The sequence below is a fragment of the Anser cygnoides genome, chromosome 1 (genome assembly GCF_040182565.1).
Source record: "Anser cygnoides isolate HZ-2024a breed goose chromosome 1, Taihu_goose_T2T_genome, whole genome shotgun sequence".
In the NCBI taxonomy this organism is placed as follows: Eukaryota; Metazoa; Chordata; class Aves; order Anseriformes; family Anatidae; genus Anser; species Anser cygnoides.
The window spans coordinates 172,118,216-172,136,277 of NC_089873.1; positions in this window are offsets into that span (position 1 = coordinate 172,118,216).

The following is an 18,062-nucleotide window of genomic DNA, read 5'->3' on the forward strand; positions in this document are numbered from 1 at the left end:
GAGCAGGCTGTCCCCCTGCAGCCCATGGGTCCCACACGGAGCAGATCTCCACGCTGCAGCCTGCGGAGGAGCCCCCGGTGGAGCAGGTGGATGTGGCCTGGAGGAGGCTGCGGCCCATGGAGAGCCCCCGCAGGAGCAGGCCCCGGGCCGGAGCTGCAGCCCGTGGAGAGGAGCCCACGCAGGAGCAGGGGGTCTGGGGGGAGCTGCTGCCCGTGGGGGACCATTGTTGGAGCAGTTTGCTCCTGGGGGATGGACCCCGTGGTACGGACCCATGTTGAAGCAGTTCTTGAAGAGCTGCTGCCTGCGGGCAGCCCCCCCAGGATCAGTTGAGGAAGGACGGCATCTCGTGGGAGGGACCCCAAGTGGAGGAGAGGCAGAGAGTGACTGTGAAGAAGCAGCAGAAATGAAGTGTTGCAGACTGACCACAGCCCCCAGTTCCCCTGTGCTGCTTGGGGGGAGGACATAGAAGAGGATGGATGGAGGGGGTAAGGTGTTTTTAGTTTGCTTTTTGTTTCTCACTGTTCTAGCTTGTTAGTAATAGGTAATAGATTATATTAATGTCGGTATGGTAAGTCTGTTTTGCCCACGACAATATTTGAGTGATCTCCCCATCCTCATCTCAACCCTTGAGTCCTTTCCATCATATTTTCTCCCCCTTTCCCTTTGAGGAGGGTGGTTGTGGCAAAATTCAGCTGCCCGGCTGGGTAAAACCACCACACCATTATGAAGGAAATAAACAAGCACTAATAAGACAGTTATTTTGACCCCTCAAACAGGTGTGTTAAATTGAGATTAATGACAACTTGGGCAAACCTATATCTTTCTGTTGAAAGATGGGAAGCTCTATGACTTATGCAGATGGGAATTCTACAACACAAATGTCTAAAGTTAGCTGACATGCATTCTGCATCGGGCTCCTTTTTTTTTTTTTTCCACTGTTCACAGTGTGCTGTATGACATATTCACAAACTTTCTGACATCATTCCTTCTTATTTTCTTTGATAAAACCTAAAGAAGTATTGCTTTTCTTTTTTTTTTTTTTTTTTTTACTTTCATGGATTTTTACACTATTTTGCTTCCAAAGCATACTTATATTTTTTAAATTTGCAAGTTATGCAGTGATATTTTTCAAAGCAAAACCATACACTTTCTCATTAAATTATCTTTGCACAAAAGAGTCCAATCTTTGAAAGAGTTTATATTGTTTCTGTCCCTTTGATCAGTCTGATCATGATCTTTGAACGTGATGTTCATTCTGATTTGATCAGTAGTTTTTTGACTCTTATAAAGAAGTATTTTATTAATTTCTAAACTTTTGTCTTGTATTACACCAATGTATTTATTATTTTGGGATCTACAACTATTTCAAATAATCCAATTCCACAACAGAATGATTTTTCATCAGTTGGAGGACAGGAAAGGATGTAAAGGATGGCCCCGTATGAAGAAGTTAGCAGATTGGCTCTGGGTTCCATCCTGAAAGACTACATATCTCTTTATCTACATATCACTTTATCTAAGTAGTTTCCTACTCAGTTGTCAGTACCTTTCTACATTATCTTCTATGCTCTGAGAAGAAGTCATCATCCTGTAATCAGCCTCTTTAATAGAGTTCTTACAGTCTGGAAGGTCTGGGGAGAAACCTACCCCAGAAGAAAACACTTTGCAATAAAACATAGCTGAAGGCTGTAAAAATCTTATCATATGACCCTGTTTGCCTGCCATTTTGACAAAAACACTTTTGTTAGACCTGCTTGCACCTGCATGAATTTACATGACTTAATAGAGTTCTTTTCTAGAACATATTCTAGAACATATGTTATTAGACATATGCTGGCCTAAAAGTGGAACGATATAGAGATTGATTAATCTCTGACAGCAATACATAACAGAGGCTGTTAAAATTGTTCCTGGGCAAAGCAAGGTATATTAAATATTTTTTTTCAAAACCAAAGCAGTTAAATTTTTGTCATGCATATTAATTACAATTGGAGAATGCTAGCATTGTTTTTATTTAGGAAATTAAGGCAAATTATAAATTACAGTTCCTTTCATAAGTACTAACCTTGTATATCTCCATGCAACTTATTACTGCTTAGTGTGGAAGATGATTTAAATCAAATTTGACATTAAGTAAATTAGTATGTTTGAATAGCTTTATCTTACTGCTGATATTAACAACTGTCACTATTACTGTATTTATATTCCAGTGGAGTATATATACTCCATTGACCTTTTAAAATTTCAGCCCACTTACACACTAAAATTCTATTACTGTGTCTGATCAGATTGCATACCTAGGGCTATAGGATGATTATCAATAAAAAATCATTTAAATGTGATGTACCATTGTCATATATTCCCCCCATAGATCCTCCATAAATCTCACAACTTGCCAGTTGTGAAAGAGGTATTGGGGATTCCATTCTTAGTTTCGTAATCAGTGGAATCTCACTGCTATTTATGAAAATACTTACAAGAGAGGATTAGCAATGACGCTAGCAACAGTACTATAAATTTAATACTTCCCATTATACAGTATGTAGTATTTTTCAAAGTAACAATGGAGAACTGTCTCAAAGAAGAAAAGAATCAAGCATAGTATATATGCATTATATATACTGTAATATTCATTATATTATATATACATTATATTGATATATTATTATATAATTATATGATTATAATATGTAATATATATAATATGTCGATATATAATATGTATTATACTATAATATTCAGTATATAAAGTTCATGAAAATATAAAAGTAGGAAAAGTAGGAAAAAATTTTCACACCGTACTGTGTGGTCTCCCAGAAGTCAGCTATAAGAAACAGGAAAGAATCTTTGATAATCATACAGTAGAAAAATTAAGGAATATGAAAATACATAACATTTTCTCTGTGTTCTTTCTCTCTTCTGGGTAGAGATACAGACTCATCAACAGATATAGTAGCACAGTAATAAAACTGTAATCTAAAGGTAGTAGAGATGAATCTTAGCTCAATTGAGAAGAATAAACTATGGAGCTACATCAGCATAATTAACAACAAATTTCTGCTTTTTTCTCTCTTTTTAACTTTATTTAATAAGTAAGCATATTCTTCATTTTTTGAATAATATTATATTTAAATTATTTCATTCCTGTACATGTGACAGGACCAGTGAAACAAACACCCTGCTTCCTTACAAATTGCTCCACTATACCTAGAGGATCATATTGTACGTTTACACAAAGGGCAGCAACTGCTTAGAAAACAAAAGTTTAGGAAAAAAAAAAAAAAGGATTCTTTCAATGTCAAAAAAGTTCAGTTAGGCAAAACCCTTGACATGCTCATGACTCCTTTGAGACCCTAAACCAAATCTGAATCCTTGTTTCAATATAAAAACATTTCCTGAACCAAAAAGGACACTGAATTAAAATGCACACTGCTTGAGAGTCTAATGTTAAACCACTGAAATGAACAGAAAAAAATACTGTTAATTTCAGGAGTATTTTTGGATCACATCCAAAAAACGTAGTTTTCTCCCCTTTTACAAACAAGTGGTTCTTCATGCAGCAGTTAGTTCCTAAGCTTCAGTGAAAACTCTGAACCAGTAAAATACTATTTTATATAAATAAAAGCCCCAGAATCAGACCCTTGCTCCCGAAGAAAAGCTATTTTACTGTTGTCATTATTATGATGATTGACTTTTATCATTTTGATTTCATAAAATGAATTATTTTGACTCATCACTGTGCTCAATAATTTTCTAACAATTATTTCATTGACATTTCTAGTACACAAACAGCAAAGACAGAATGTAATCTCAGCTAGATACTCATATGCATCATTTCTCAGAAAAATCACTTCTATATATCACTGCAAGTCCGATTACCATCTCTTTTCACTATTTTTTTTTAGGTTAGAAGTTCAAAAACATGTTTTTGAATGTCTAAAAATGACTTTATGCACATTGTAACAGTTATGTCATTAAACAAAAAAAAAAAAATCACTTGAAATAACTTCTTTTTCTGTGCAGTTCTAACAATTCCTTTATTTTTGGGGGGGAGAGGGGAAATAATGGATGAACAAGAATTCCCATAATGTTCACATTAATACTTCTCTGCACTTGATCTCGGAGCAATGCTGTAGCAGAAAGAGCTAATTAAGTACTTGAAGGTATAAAAAGGAAAATATTTAGAAGTTAGAAATCTCTGCTTTTGGTATTGTAGGAGTATTCTTAATATACTGTGTTCAACACTGATGTCTCCTCTACAAGAAAAGAGTAGAATTACTGGAAATAGTTCGTATAAGCACCACCCCTTAAACATCCAGCAGACTGAGTACAAACAAGTCTTATGATACAAGACAATTTCATCTTATTCCACTATCAAAGAGTGGAATTAAAAGCTGAACAGGCTCAGTTCTCACACTCTTTTTGAACACGTTTTGCTCCGCTCTACTGACAAGCTTGGTGGCCCTCAGTTTTCTGAATTCTCTGAGAAGGTGTCAATATATTTCTTGTACCAGGGAGCCTAAACTGGACACAATACCCTGAACTGGTCTTACCAGTGCTGAACAGAAGGGAAGGATCACTCCCCGGGCCTGCAGATTACACTTTTATGAATTACAGCACAGGACATTTATGGGCTTCTTTGACACAAGGGCATATTGCTGGATCATGGACAATTTGTTGTCCACCAAAACCCCAAGGTCCAGGTATTATATATCTCATCATTTTTGAAATTACAGTGAACATCTTATTTCACATTTCTGGCAGGCACTGATTTTTCAGAAAACTCTTCTCTACGCTAAGTATCTAAAAAGTTCTTCATTTTCTCTACAACTGAAAATTTCACCCAAGAGGGCAGAAGACCAAGCTTTCAAACCTGTTTTAATTTTCAATGTTAGAAAGCTCAGCAATTCCATATATTTGAATGAGCAGGTATCACCAAGGGTGTAACTAACCTGTCTTCAGTCAGATATATCTGAACCTCTTATTCTAAATAGAAGGAAATTTGGGCACAGCAGTCTCACCTGCTGGTGATAACTATGATGTAGATATGCAGCTAGGTGAGATGAGTTACACTCCAAGGCTATGTCATGGGTGAAGACAGAGTAAGTGGCAAGCCACAGCGGATATAGATCCCAGGGTGTTTATTTAAGAACCAAACAGATTAGAGCTTGAACTCCACTTTTACTCGTTGACACACCCACTCACTCCTCTCCAGCAGTGTTTTCTAGGTCTCATTATTACTTCCCTGCAGAGACGTCACTGCTGGTCCAGGAGGGTTGGATAGAAAGTCATATTGGTTCTTGACATGCTGCTGCCCACAATCAGCAGTCTCAGGTATTACTAGACAAAGTTCTGAGGCATTCCCCATCATTTGCCTCCACACAGCTCTCTGATTTCTGGGATCTTCTCTCACACCTCAGACCCCCCACTCCTGGATGTTCATCCAGGATCTTCACCTTCTTCTTTCAGAGACAGCGTCTTCCAAAATCTAGAGAGTCAACATGCAGAAGCACAATACATAATCAGCCTCCTAACTGGTAGTTCTGTCTTAGTTATTTGTAAACTGAAGGATTCGGAGCATGTCACTTTTGTTCAGTCCAAGTTTTATTAAAGTTATGACACACCCTCAATTATCAGTCATGTTAGCATTCACATTTTAATGTTTTTTGTTTTTTGTTTTTTTTTCACCCACTAAATTATGTCCCTAAGCACCACGCCCAACCTTTCCTGAAACACCCATTGGGAACACTCTAGCACCGCCCTGGGCAGAGTGTTCCAATGCCTGACTACTCCTTCTGAGAAGGATTTTCTCCTAATTTCCAACCTAAACCTCCCCTGGCACAACTAGAGGCTGTTCTCTCTTGTCCTGTCACTAGTTATCTGCTAGAAGAGGCTGACACCCAGCTCCCCACACCTTCCTTTCAGGTATTTGTAGAGAGCAATAAGGTCTGCCCTGAGCCTCCTCTTCTCCAGAGTATACAACCCCAGATCCCTCAGACGCTTCTCATAAGACTTGAGTCCCAGGCCCTTTACCACCTTCATAGCCCTTCTCTGGACATGCTCCAGGGCATCATTGTCCTTCTTGTACTGAGGGGCCCAACACTGAACACAATACTCAAGGTGCAGCCTCACCAGAGCTGAGTACAAGGGGATGATCACCTCCCTGGTCCTGTTGGCTACACTATTCCCGATACAAGCCAGGATGCCTTTGGCCTTCTTGACCACCTGGGCACACTGCCGGCTCATGTTTAGGTGAGCATCAACCAACACCCCCAGATCCTTTTCCTCTGAACAGCTTTCCAGCCACTCTGCCCCAAGCCTGTAGCTCTGCATGGGGTTGTTGTGACCAATGTGCATGACCTGGCACTTAACCATGTTGAACATCATTCCATTGGCCTCTGCCCACCGACCCATCCTGTCCAGGTCCCTCTGCAGGGCCTTCCTACCCTCCAGCAGACTGACGCTTCCCCCCAGCTTGGTGTCGCCTGCAAACTTACTGATGGTGCACTCAATTCCCTCATCCTAGTAATCAATAAAGATGTTAAAGAGGATGGGCCCCAACACCGAATCCTGGGGAACACCACTGGTGACTGGTGGCCAGCTGGACTTAACTCCGTTCACCAGTACCCTCTGGGCCCAGCCATCCAGACAGCTTTTAACCCGGCAAAGAGTGTGCCTGTCCAAGCCATGGGGTGCCAGCTTCCCCAGGAGAATACTATGGGAGACCATGTCAAAGGCCTTGCTGATGTCTAGGTAGACTACATCAACAGCGTTTCCCTCATCCACCAGGTGGGTCACCCAGTCATAGAAGGCAATGAGGTTGGTCAGGCAGGACTTGCCTTTCACAAACCCATTCTGACTGGGCCTGATCCCTCGGTTGTCCCACATATGATGCGTGATTGCATTCAAGATGACCTGTTCTATCACCTTTCCTGGCACCAAGATCAAGCTGACACGCCTGTAGCTCCCTGAGTCCTCCTTACAACCCTTCTTATAGATGGGTGTCACATTAGCAAGTCTCCAGTCATTCAGGACCTCTGATGACCATGACCACTGATAGGTGATGGAAAGCGGCCCATCAATAACAGCCAGCAACTCCCTCAGCAGCTTCGTGTGGATCCCCTGTGGCCCCATGGACTTGTGACAGTCCAGGTGGAGCAGCAGGTCTCTAATTGCTTCCACGTGAACTTTGAGGGGTTTCTTCTGCTCCCCAGCCCAGACTTCCAGTTCAGGAGGCTGAGTACTCCAAGGATGAGTGGTCTGGCTAGTAGAGGCAGATGCAAAGAAGGCATTAAGAACCTAAATGTCACTAAAGCTCGACTGTTCCATATTCTAGACAGAAGTCATTACCATTTTCTCTCATAAGAAATTCATAGTATTTTTATTTCATCACATTCTAGCACCCCAAATATTCTGGATGCCTAGACCTCGAAAAACACAGATCATTATATAAATGATTTCTGTGAGGGTGAAAAATTCTGCCCTCAGAAAACATAGTTACTCCATGAAAGTGATGCTCAAAGCAAGGGTCAGAGAAGGCTGACGGATGACTAATTTGTTTGATGAGGCTCAGTGCAGGTCAAATACATTTGTGTGTATTTTGCGATCATAATTTCTCTGATGCAGACAGGCATCTCTCTCTTTTTTTTTTTTTTCTATTATATTCCTGAGGAAAGCTGATGGACAATTTGTATTGCCCAGATTTAAAAAAAAAAAAAAAAATTAAAAAAGTTCTGTGTTTTTGATCATCATGTATTGCAAACGAATAGGATGATTTTAGTTGCAAACCATCTAGACAAACCTAGGGAAGTTCAGGGAAACCACTTTGCTTCTATATTCTCTACCTTGTATAACCACAGAATTCAGTGTTGCTTCATTAATCACATTTTTGAGAAGTACACAATAAGTATTTCTTCTGTAACACTGACATTCTGTTTCACCTTGAAAAAGAATCAAAAATGAATGCTCAGCTTAATTGCGAGGTACACTAGTAGCTATATATGAAAATTGTCAGGTACACTAGTAACTGTATTTGAAACTTCCCCCACTTCTTCCAAAAGTTTTGAAAAATTCCAGACTGGACCTTCAAAAATGATAGATATGCTTTGACATAACTATGACATTTACTCATTTTTATATTGACTGTTATGTTTGGCATTGAAAATGCTGAGATACTATAACATTAAATGACGGGAGGAAAGTACATAAGTACTAGCAATGTCTCTTCTTACAGAAAAATATTTATAAAAGTTGTGCTGGCGCAGCATTTGTTTGCAATTCAAATGTCAGTCTTCAACAGATAGTTTACCCGATATATATTTCAACTGAAATGAATCAGTATTGTAAAGCAAATTGATTTTGATGCTGTAAACATACACCACAAATATTTCACACTTTCAAGTGATGGGTCATTTCAGTGGATTATTAATTAATATTGATTATTGCTAGCATAAGCCAGAAAAAAAAATTGAAATGTTTCATACATGTCAGTCAGAATTGCTCAGTCTTCTAGTGTTATATTTTTATCTAGAAGTGTATGGTTTATACTAGCCTTTTAATACATATGCTGGTGGCATGAAGGTTTAAACCTCCTTTGCAAAATCCTCTTTTCTCCTTAAAGCATTTTATCAGCCTACTGAGAAATTAAAGTCCAAACTGAAAGCTTGGAGAAAGACAGACAGAAAGACTTAGAAATAGATCTCTATGTTGGAGTGTTGTAATTCGATGCTACAAAGAGGGTCTGTTGGGGATCTGGGGCAGAATGATGATGGCACTAAGCTGTAGTACAAAGCTTTCATTTTTTTAACAACATTTTATGATCGGTGTAGCATAGAATTTTATGATCGGAGTAGCATGGAATTTTTATCACAATCAGTGTAGCACAATTTATAAGTAGCGTAGCACAGAATTTTATAGCACGGTTTAGTTTATGATTCCTAATAATCTGGGGCCTCTGCAGATCAGGTCAAATCTTAATACCTGGATTGCAGTATCAATATAACAATCATAATCTATACTTAAGACATGTAAAGGAATACAAGTCACTCAGTCAGTCTGTGGAGGAAGCAGATAACAGCTGGGGCAGCTCTGGCCACCAGGGTAACAGGTTTTGCCATCCATCAGCATTTCCGATATAAGTCCCAGTTAGGACTTGCAGCTGCTTGATTTTATAGACAGTGCCACGTGCTGTTATGCTTCCCTGTTCTGTGATGGAGTCATCACAAGAACCTTGATGGCTGTGTGCCTAGGACCTTCAAGACCAGGAAAGTTGGCCTGGTGCCCAGGAACCTTGAGACTGGTAGGAAGGGGGAGAAGTCTACTTAGTGTGCAGAACCTTCAAGGCCTGATGAGGAGGGATGGATATGTGACCACCATGGTCACAGAGAATGGCCATTTGCCTTATAAGATAGAGTTATTTATGCTAAACATATTTCCAGGGGGCAGGGGTACTGGTCACAAGTGTTCATTTCTTCTACGACATATATACCTCATTCACATCTCATTCTTGCTATTGGAAGGTATGTTTTACATTGCAGTTTTAAAGACCTGTTTGTTGACAAAATATTAAAAAAAATAATACTTTCTTGAGGGTTTGTCCCTCCCTCCACTTCTTGATGTCTTTGCTGTCAAATTTTAACAACTAGAAGGTGAAATTCATTGGATGATGCAATCAGCCTCATCAAATCCCTTCAGTTTTAAAAGGAGTATGTAACATTGTAGATTTCAATAGATTTCAACTCAAATAATAAAGGGATATATAATAATGTTAATATAATGTAGTAATATAATACAGTAATATATACCAATATATAAGTAGATAAGTGGATGCATCAAAAGAGAGAAAATAAGAGGCTCACATCTGAGACAAACCAAAACAATATAAAAAGTGACTTAAGTTAGGTCAGAAATTCATACAATTTATTTTTATGATTCCTTATTTTCTGAGTATGTTTGTTTGGACCTTGTGGAAGGTGCATTCATTTTTTATGCTTCTTTTCACTTTCTGATGAATGGATACGGTATGGAAAACAAAACCAGCACACACACACACAGACACACAAAGACACACACACACACAGTTTTTTAAGTTCAGTGTAATAATATTTGTTTTACAAAGAAAAATAGCAACAGAAAACATTATGCATGTCTATACTGACAACCGTGGTCAAAAAGCAGAACCACAGCCTTAAATAATATCACATACAAAAACTCACAAGTTTAAAATTGTGTTCCTAGGGAAAAAAAAAAAAAAAAAGAAAGGCAAGACAAAGGTTTCACAGTTCAGTCTAGCACCATGATGATAAGTGACTGTTCACATTTAAATGAAGGACATACTTCAAAACCTTAGTTAGATCTGATCTTGAAAGTTTAGCTTCTTTTAAGTTCAGGTTCTTGCATGGTACAGATTATTTCATGTGTTCATATGGGAATTCTGAGCAAAGAACTGTAACTTAAGAGTGGAGCTGTTCACATGCAAGTATATTTTAATGTCCCAAAATGAACTAGAAGAGTAAATTACAGATTGTTCACCTTCTATATAAAAATAATTTTACACCAGACTTTCATCCAATACATGATTTGAACTAACAATTTCACATTTTTTCATAGTGTTGCCAAAGTGGTCTAAGAAGACTGAATCAGAAGAGCTCTGTATGAAAGAAACAAGTTGCAACAAGTTCCTTATAAGTAATAAATCACTTGAAAAAATACAGCCCATTTTTGCTATTGATTACGAATGGATTTTTCATAATTTAGTTTTCTATAAATTTGTTATTTTTAACTGTTCAATGAACAATAAATGTGAACAATAGCAGCCTGTGGATTGCTTCCCTTAGCTACTCAATATTTCTTATACATAATTAGCCATCGACATCTTATGTTACTCTTTCTGGTCCTGATACAGTTGACTGAAAAGAGAACAGCAGATAATAGAAAACAGCAAATAATAAATATATATATATATGTATATATAAATACCTTTTTTCAAAGGAGGAAGTATCTACATAAAAAATGGCATTCCCCCAAGCATGCCTACAAGCAAGAACTTGTTCCTGAAAATATTTGCAGTTTGAAAGTAAAGGCAGTTTGAATGCTGTTAAAGCAAGCATACATCCAGAATTTAAAGAAACATCTGTAAACATTGTTTTAATATATTTCTCTATATCTATTTGCATATTTTTCCCTCTTATACTTTTTTAAATGCATAGAAAATAAAACATGCAGTTTTTAAACCAAATTTTAAATTATAGTTTTCATATTTGGCTTATTCAGTATATGAAATAGAGCTAATGTTTTCTACTAGGGAGCTTTGCTTGCTTTTTATTCATTCATTAATTTTAGTTTTTAAAACCCACAGCAAGTACATCATATCTGTGTGTTATCATTCTATTCCCTGATTGTTGTCTTATGTAATATGAAAAGTAATCAACTATCCAATTTTTGTTGAAGATCACAAAAAGACTGTCATATAAGCTATAAGAAAGTAATTTCCTGAATTCATTGACCTTTCAATTGATATCATAACACAGCATAATCCCTAGGCATTCATATTATCAACGTAACTCAACATAGATGGGTAACAGTTAAATCTCAAGGGTTTGTTGCTTGAACAACACCGTACCACTGTAACTAAAAGGGTAAATGTGCTTCATATCTAGGGATGACCTTTAAGTCCCACAGCTGCCTATCATATGTCTTGTTGATCAACTCTATTGTTGAGTTCATCTGCTTATTTTATCCTTATTTTCTGTGGAAGAAGTTTAGTTTTCAGTCAGGTATGACACTTCTGCCATAGGTGAAGCCATCATGGGTCTGTGTATTTTATTTTATCATAATCTAGGTTCATCTGTCTGAGGAAAATGTCCAGGCAATGGAGGGAAAAAAAAGGAAAAAAAAAAAAGTTGTCTTTTAGCTGAAATATAAAACACAAGGAGAGTTTCACAATGTTTATTCTTTGACCCATATAAGATTCATCTGGCCTAATTTTAATTTCCTTAAGGTTAAATATGTAATCTAACCATTTATCATTTGAACAGTCAACTGAAAAGAACTGGCACTTCCAGCTATCTTTGTACGTAACCAGATATGGTGAATGACCATCCATATTGAGAGGAGTGTCTCTCTGATAGAGAGACTGGTGATAGAGAGCAGCAGTGTTTCTCTCTGGTGGCAGGGAGAACTGGAACTCCAGGACAAGCTTTTAAAATAGGTCACTTTCAGAAAAAGGATTCAAGGTTTAAAAGACTTTGTTTTTTACAATGCCTTTTCTATTTGCACATACAAACAGACTGCTTGTGGAGATGAAAGAGCAGCTGTACAATTCAATTCTCCATGCCCACAAAATCAGAGCTTTTCAGTGTATGTGTTTCTGTGTCTTTGAAATTTTATATACATGTGTACAGACTGAATAAATCTGGTAGGATCACCGTTCAGTGTCAATAGTGCCCCATGAATATAGAGGTTTTTTAATGAATAATTAAAGAATAATATACTGATTGAGTTGACCAGTACTTATGGCAATTAGGCCAAATTCCTTAGCTCTTGACTAAAGAGATTTTGGAAGAAGCCTAAGGAAGTTTGTTTGATGTAGGACTGGAAAATGTGGTTCACTGGGGTCTGACAACTCTTGGAAATGGGTCAGGGAATGTTCTCCAATCCTTAGCAGACAAGTGCCCACACCACTTAAAAAAAAAATAAAAATGGCACTGGTAAGAGAGATGTTACGGACTGAATGCATATGGCAGCTGGACTAATGTTCTTATTCTCTAAACCACCTCCTTTTGGTCCTTTTGGTATTCACAGCCATATTTTTATTCCAGTTCTACTGTAATTCCTGTGTTGTCGTTGTTGTTTTTAAATGAATTCTGGTAATCTAAATAAAAACAGTTAACTCAGTGTTACTTACAGATCAGTTGACAATTCCAGTAAATCTAGATTGTACCAAAGTAACAAAGTTACATGCCACAAAAGCTGACAGTACATGACAATTGGTAGCCTGAATAACAATACCAGAATGGTCCTCTTTGTAAAGGAACAAAAGTCGTGACAAAATTTGAGTTAGTTTTCCTTAATTCGGGGATGAACTACAGTTTCATGTACACAAATTACTCTGTTCTTTTAATCAACTTTTTTTTTTCCCTCTGACATATAAACTTTTCTAAAATAAGCAGTAATTTTCAGGGTTTATAACATTCATTATCCCCTCTGCTTATCTTATGCAGCAGGCTTGTGCTTTTTAAAAGGACATTTTTCTTCTTGGTATTGCTGTTTACTTCTCACACAGTACTTTTAAAGAGAAAATGTCACGTTGTGATGTCTCCAGGTAACCTCCACACAATGTTTTTTTTACCACAACTTTATTTCACAAAAGGGCTTTTTAGCAGCAAACCCATTTCAAAGCACTGCAGAGTTTGGAAACAAAACAAAAGTTCCACAGTAAAGAAAAATCAATGATCTTTCAAATAAATCAAGATTAAATCAAATCAAGCCAGCTTTAACAGAGGATTTTAAAGCCAAACAGTGACTTGGCTTACTTGATAGTCATCCATAGGTACAAATCAGATGAATATAGAGCCAGTAATAAAGGGTTGTACCCTTTCCAGCCAGATGTTATAAACAAATAAAAAGACATTGAGTTACCTTATGCCACCTGCTATTCAAGATTAGCAGCTACTTATTCTACAGGATGCCCTTCTGATTTCAGTGAGACTAGATTTAAAATAAGATGCTATTTTATATAAGATGGAAGACTGATCTCATCAGTCAGATATATTCCCTTGATTAACTGCCAAGCATAGAAAGTCAATAAATATACTTAACATCCCAATGAAATATTAGAATGTCTAAACTGAAATTCAGTAAACCGTTTCAAAATATGCAGCCCTTAACTACTTCCTTTTGCACAAAATTTGTGCTAGATAATTCTATAAAATAGTATGACTCATTAAACACTATATCTGTTCATCAGTCCTAGTGGGGGGAAAGGTTTATAGCACAGAGTCAGCAGTAGGAGGAAAAATATTTGACTTGAACTTGTACATTTGTTCCTATGTTGTAAGTGATTCTGGCACTTATAAATTGATTCTTGTTCTGGGCTCTCTAAATCTCAGCTAAAATGCCAAGCTAGTCGTGAGCCATCCATTTCCCTTTCATCCAAGTGCTCTGCTCAGTGTAGAGCTTGACACATAAGATAGCATGCTGACATTCTGCATACACTCACAGTCTTTGTTTTAGTTGACAGATAAGCCTGACTACTTTTGCACGGAAACTAGCACATCTACATTATGATTTCAGTGATAAATTATAAAGTAATCAGCATAGCTGAAAGACAATAAATTTCTTTTTAAGCTGCTTCTGACACTGTTAGCACATAACTAGTAACATAGTAGCCAAATATTAAGTTCCAGCTCTCTAATGATAGTTCATAGTTTGTAACCTGACTTGCGTAGTTTAATTTTTTAAATGATTGTGATCAGGGTTTACCTCAAAAGAGGAAAAAGATAAGGTAAGATCACATTTCAGTATCATATTCTTGCTACGACAATGTTCCAAGTGAATTTACTGGCCTTCCTAAATGCTGTCAAACAACAAAAAATATCTGGACACCTTTAGTCAAAAAAAAAAAAAAAATTAACACAGAAGGTGAGATTCAACTCAGCTATCTTTAATAGCATAAACATCATGCATGTAAGATTGAGCTCGTCATCCACTGTATGCTTGGTACTCTTCCACAACAATGAAGAAAGGGAAATTAGATTTTAACACCTGATTTTCACTTATTGTAACACATGTAAGAAGAATCCTATGCAAAGGAGGGCAACAAAGATGGCAAAGGGTCTACAGGGGAAGATGTATGAGGAGCCACTGGAGTCACTTGGATTGTTCAGCCTAGAGAAGAGGAGACTGAGGGGAGACCTCATCACAGTCTACAGCCTCTTCACGAGGGGGAGCAGAGGGACAGGCGCTGAGCTCTGCTCTCTGATGACAAGCAGCAGGACCTGAGGGAACGGCATGGAGCTGTGACAGGGGAGTTTCAGGCTGGATATCAGGAAAAGGTTCTTCGCTGAGAGGGTGGTCAGTTGCGCATGGGAACAGGCTCCCCAGGGAAGTGGTCATGGCACTGAGCCTGATGGAGTTCAAGAAGCGTGTGGACAACACTCTCAGATACATGATCTGACTTTTATTTTTTCTGGGGGGGTGGTCCTTTGGGGACCCAGGAGTTGGGCTCGATGATCCTTGTGGGTCCCTCCCAACTCAGATGTTCTATGATTCTATCCCTTAGAGTTCATTGACCACTTTGAAAGGACAAACATTTTCATCTGCTACTTATTTCAATGGATTTAGGAGGCATTTACCTCCAGCTCACTGGAAGGTCACATCTCCATTCAAAACTTTTCCAACTCTTCAAAAAACATCTCAATTCAAAACATTCAAAAAAGTGCTGCTTTAAATTCTCTTAGTCTTATAGGTCTATCACATTCACAGGCACTTTGTGACACGTACCTTTCTATTTTTCAGCTAGATGTTGATTTCTATAATATAAATTATTAAATTCATTTTCTACTCATCTATATTCATTTATCTGTACGAATACTCCTTTTCGATTATTTTGTCTGGTTATTGCCTTAAAACAATTGGAGAATGTATGAGTCTTTACTGAGTATCATGCAGTATGGCTTCTACCTTCTTGTGTTTTTTTTGGTTTGGTTTGGTTTGGTTTGGTTTGGTTTGGTTTGGTTTGGTTTGGTTTGGTTTGGTTTGGTTTGGTTTGGTTTGGTTTTGTGCGTGTGTGTGTGTGATTTAATATTTTGAAACCTCACAAATCCCTGTATGTTGTTATTGACTCTTACACTATCTTTATGATGATTTGCTGTGGGATTAGTAGTAACTTCAAGAGAACAAAAATCCTCAACTTCTTGCAGAAAATACTACTAAATGCCAGTTATTTTCCCAAAGCTTCGGCTCACTGATGGCTTTTTTCAGTTCAATTTTCCAATGCAGATCATCTTCACAACAGCTGCACTAATAGCCAATACTCCATGCCAGGTCTTATTTTCTGATCCATAGAACACATTAAATCACTTTTACTCACTAGTTTGCCAATTACGTTTTTCCAATGGATGAGTTTTCTTCATCAATTAAAATTATTGGTGATCATCTAAAGTCATTTCCCTAGTTCATTGCCACTATTTCTGTGCCACTATTAAAGCTGGCACATTATGCCCTTGCCAGCTGCCTTTAATCTGTCTGTTGGTCTAAACAGACCAATGCTGACATTTAAGTTACAATGTCAGATCTCAGATGTACGAGTAGCAAGAATTTGGGATCCACTCAAAATTTACCTTTTTGATCTCCTTGTTTCTTCTTCTTGCTGGGTCTTTGCTTTCCCACAGTTTGGATCTTGTCTAGATTCTGTCACATTAAGTAGATTGATCTCATCCCTTCTTGATTTTCACTGGCATGTGTACTGTGTAACACACAGACAAATCTAAAATTTCTCTCATATAAATCTTATCTAGCAATTTTATGACATGCAAACCAGCATTACAAGCAAATATAAACAACCCCCAAATCAATATTCCCTTCATTTTTCTTTTTAATGAAGTCAGTCATCAAAATAAGTAAAGATTAAAGCATAATCATACTGTCACTTAAGTACACCTGAGATATATGTGACTAACGATAGATCTCTATTAATGAATCACATAATTTGAATACATGGAAAGCGTTGCTCCATCTACATGTCCAGGTATGATAATTCTGATGTGATGGCTTTTGTTTGTTTGCTTGTTCTTCCATGAGGCACTTTCAATATTCTTCCTATTTTGACTTCCTTCTTTTTTTACATCTTTTTTAGAGATTTTTTTTATTTTCTTGGCGCTTCACAAATATGCAAAATCTTGCTTAGTGCCTGAGCTGAAAGGAAAATGAGAGAAGGAAAGTATCATTAAGCTGTTTAGCACTGAAGAAATAATCAAGCAATGCCCTTTATTTACTACTGCTTCTGAATTTCTCAAAACCGTTCAAGAGTGAAAATTAAATGAGGGTTAAAAACTAACCTGATCCAAACTGCTTTAAATGAATAAATAGCGATCACATCAACACCACAGGGTAGGTGTGCTCTGCAGCCTTAGATCCACAAGTGTATGATTTGGAAACATCCCACATGCATACCAGAAAGACACCTGAGTATGTGTCTCTTTACAATAAGGTTTCCTTTAGTAGAAAATGGGCACACAGAGGAAGAACCACAGTGTGTTCCAGTCTGGATGATTTGAAAAGCAGGTGCACAACAGAGTATATTTGCTCAGCAATGCAGGCAGCAATTCTGATTCAAGCCATCTTACCTTTCCTGAGCTCCCAATTTTCTTTCCAAATGAGAATATAGCTGTTCTCTGCAGTTCACCAAGACTATGTCTACTTCAAGTCATGAAAGTTGGGGGAGAGGACTATAATGTCTTTGGCCTCAATGCAATTTTTAATTTCTTTATTCCAAAGTGGAAACAGCTATCTAATGTTCTTTGCAACGAGTCTGAGTGAGCAGAAGTCATTTCTTTGATATCAGTCCACAAATACTACCACCCTCAACTTTTATATTCTTTAGAAAAGCATTTGTTTACATGTAGACTAGAAGTTGCTAAGACTAGCACTAATGAATATTCTGATTCAATTTAAAATGCATATAAAAAGTCATTTATGAAAAATCTGATTAAAATCTTTAAAAAAGTAGTTTAGTAGCTTTCATGAAAATAATGAAATTTCTTTTTTCACATTTTATGCCATTTAACTCAATTGGTAAAATAAAAAGTAAAACCTGATGCATTTTACCCATTTTCCAATGGCTGCTACTATATTTTCCTTCTCCATCATTACAGGATTTGTAAAGTTACAACAGAAAAAAAAAATTTAAAATCCAACCCCAACAATGAAAAAACCTCTCTTATTGTCAGTGCCAGAAGCACGGATTTGGAATATCTAAAACCAATGATTGTATTTTAAGTCTCTATTTAAAAAATAAAAAAAATAAAAAATGAAATAAAGAAACAAACAAATAAATAAAAAGG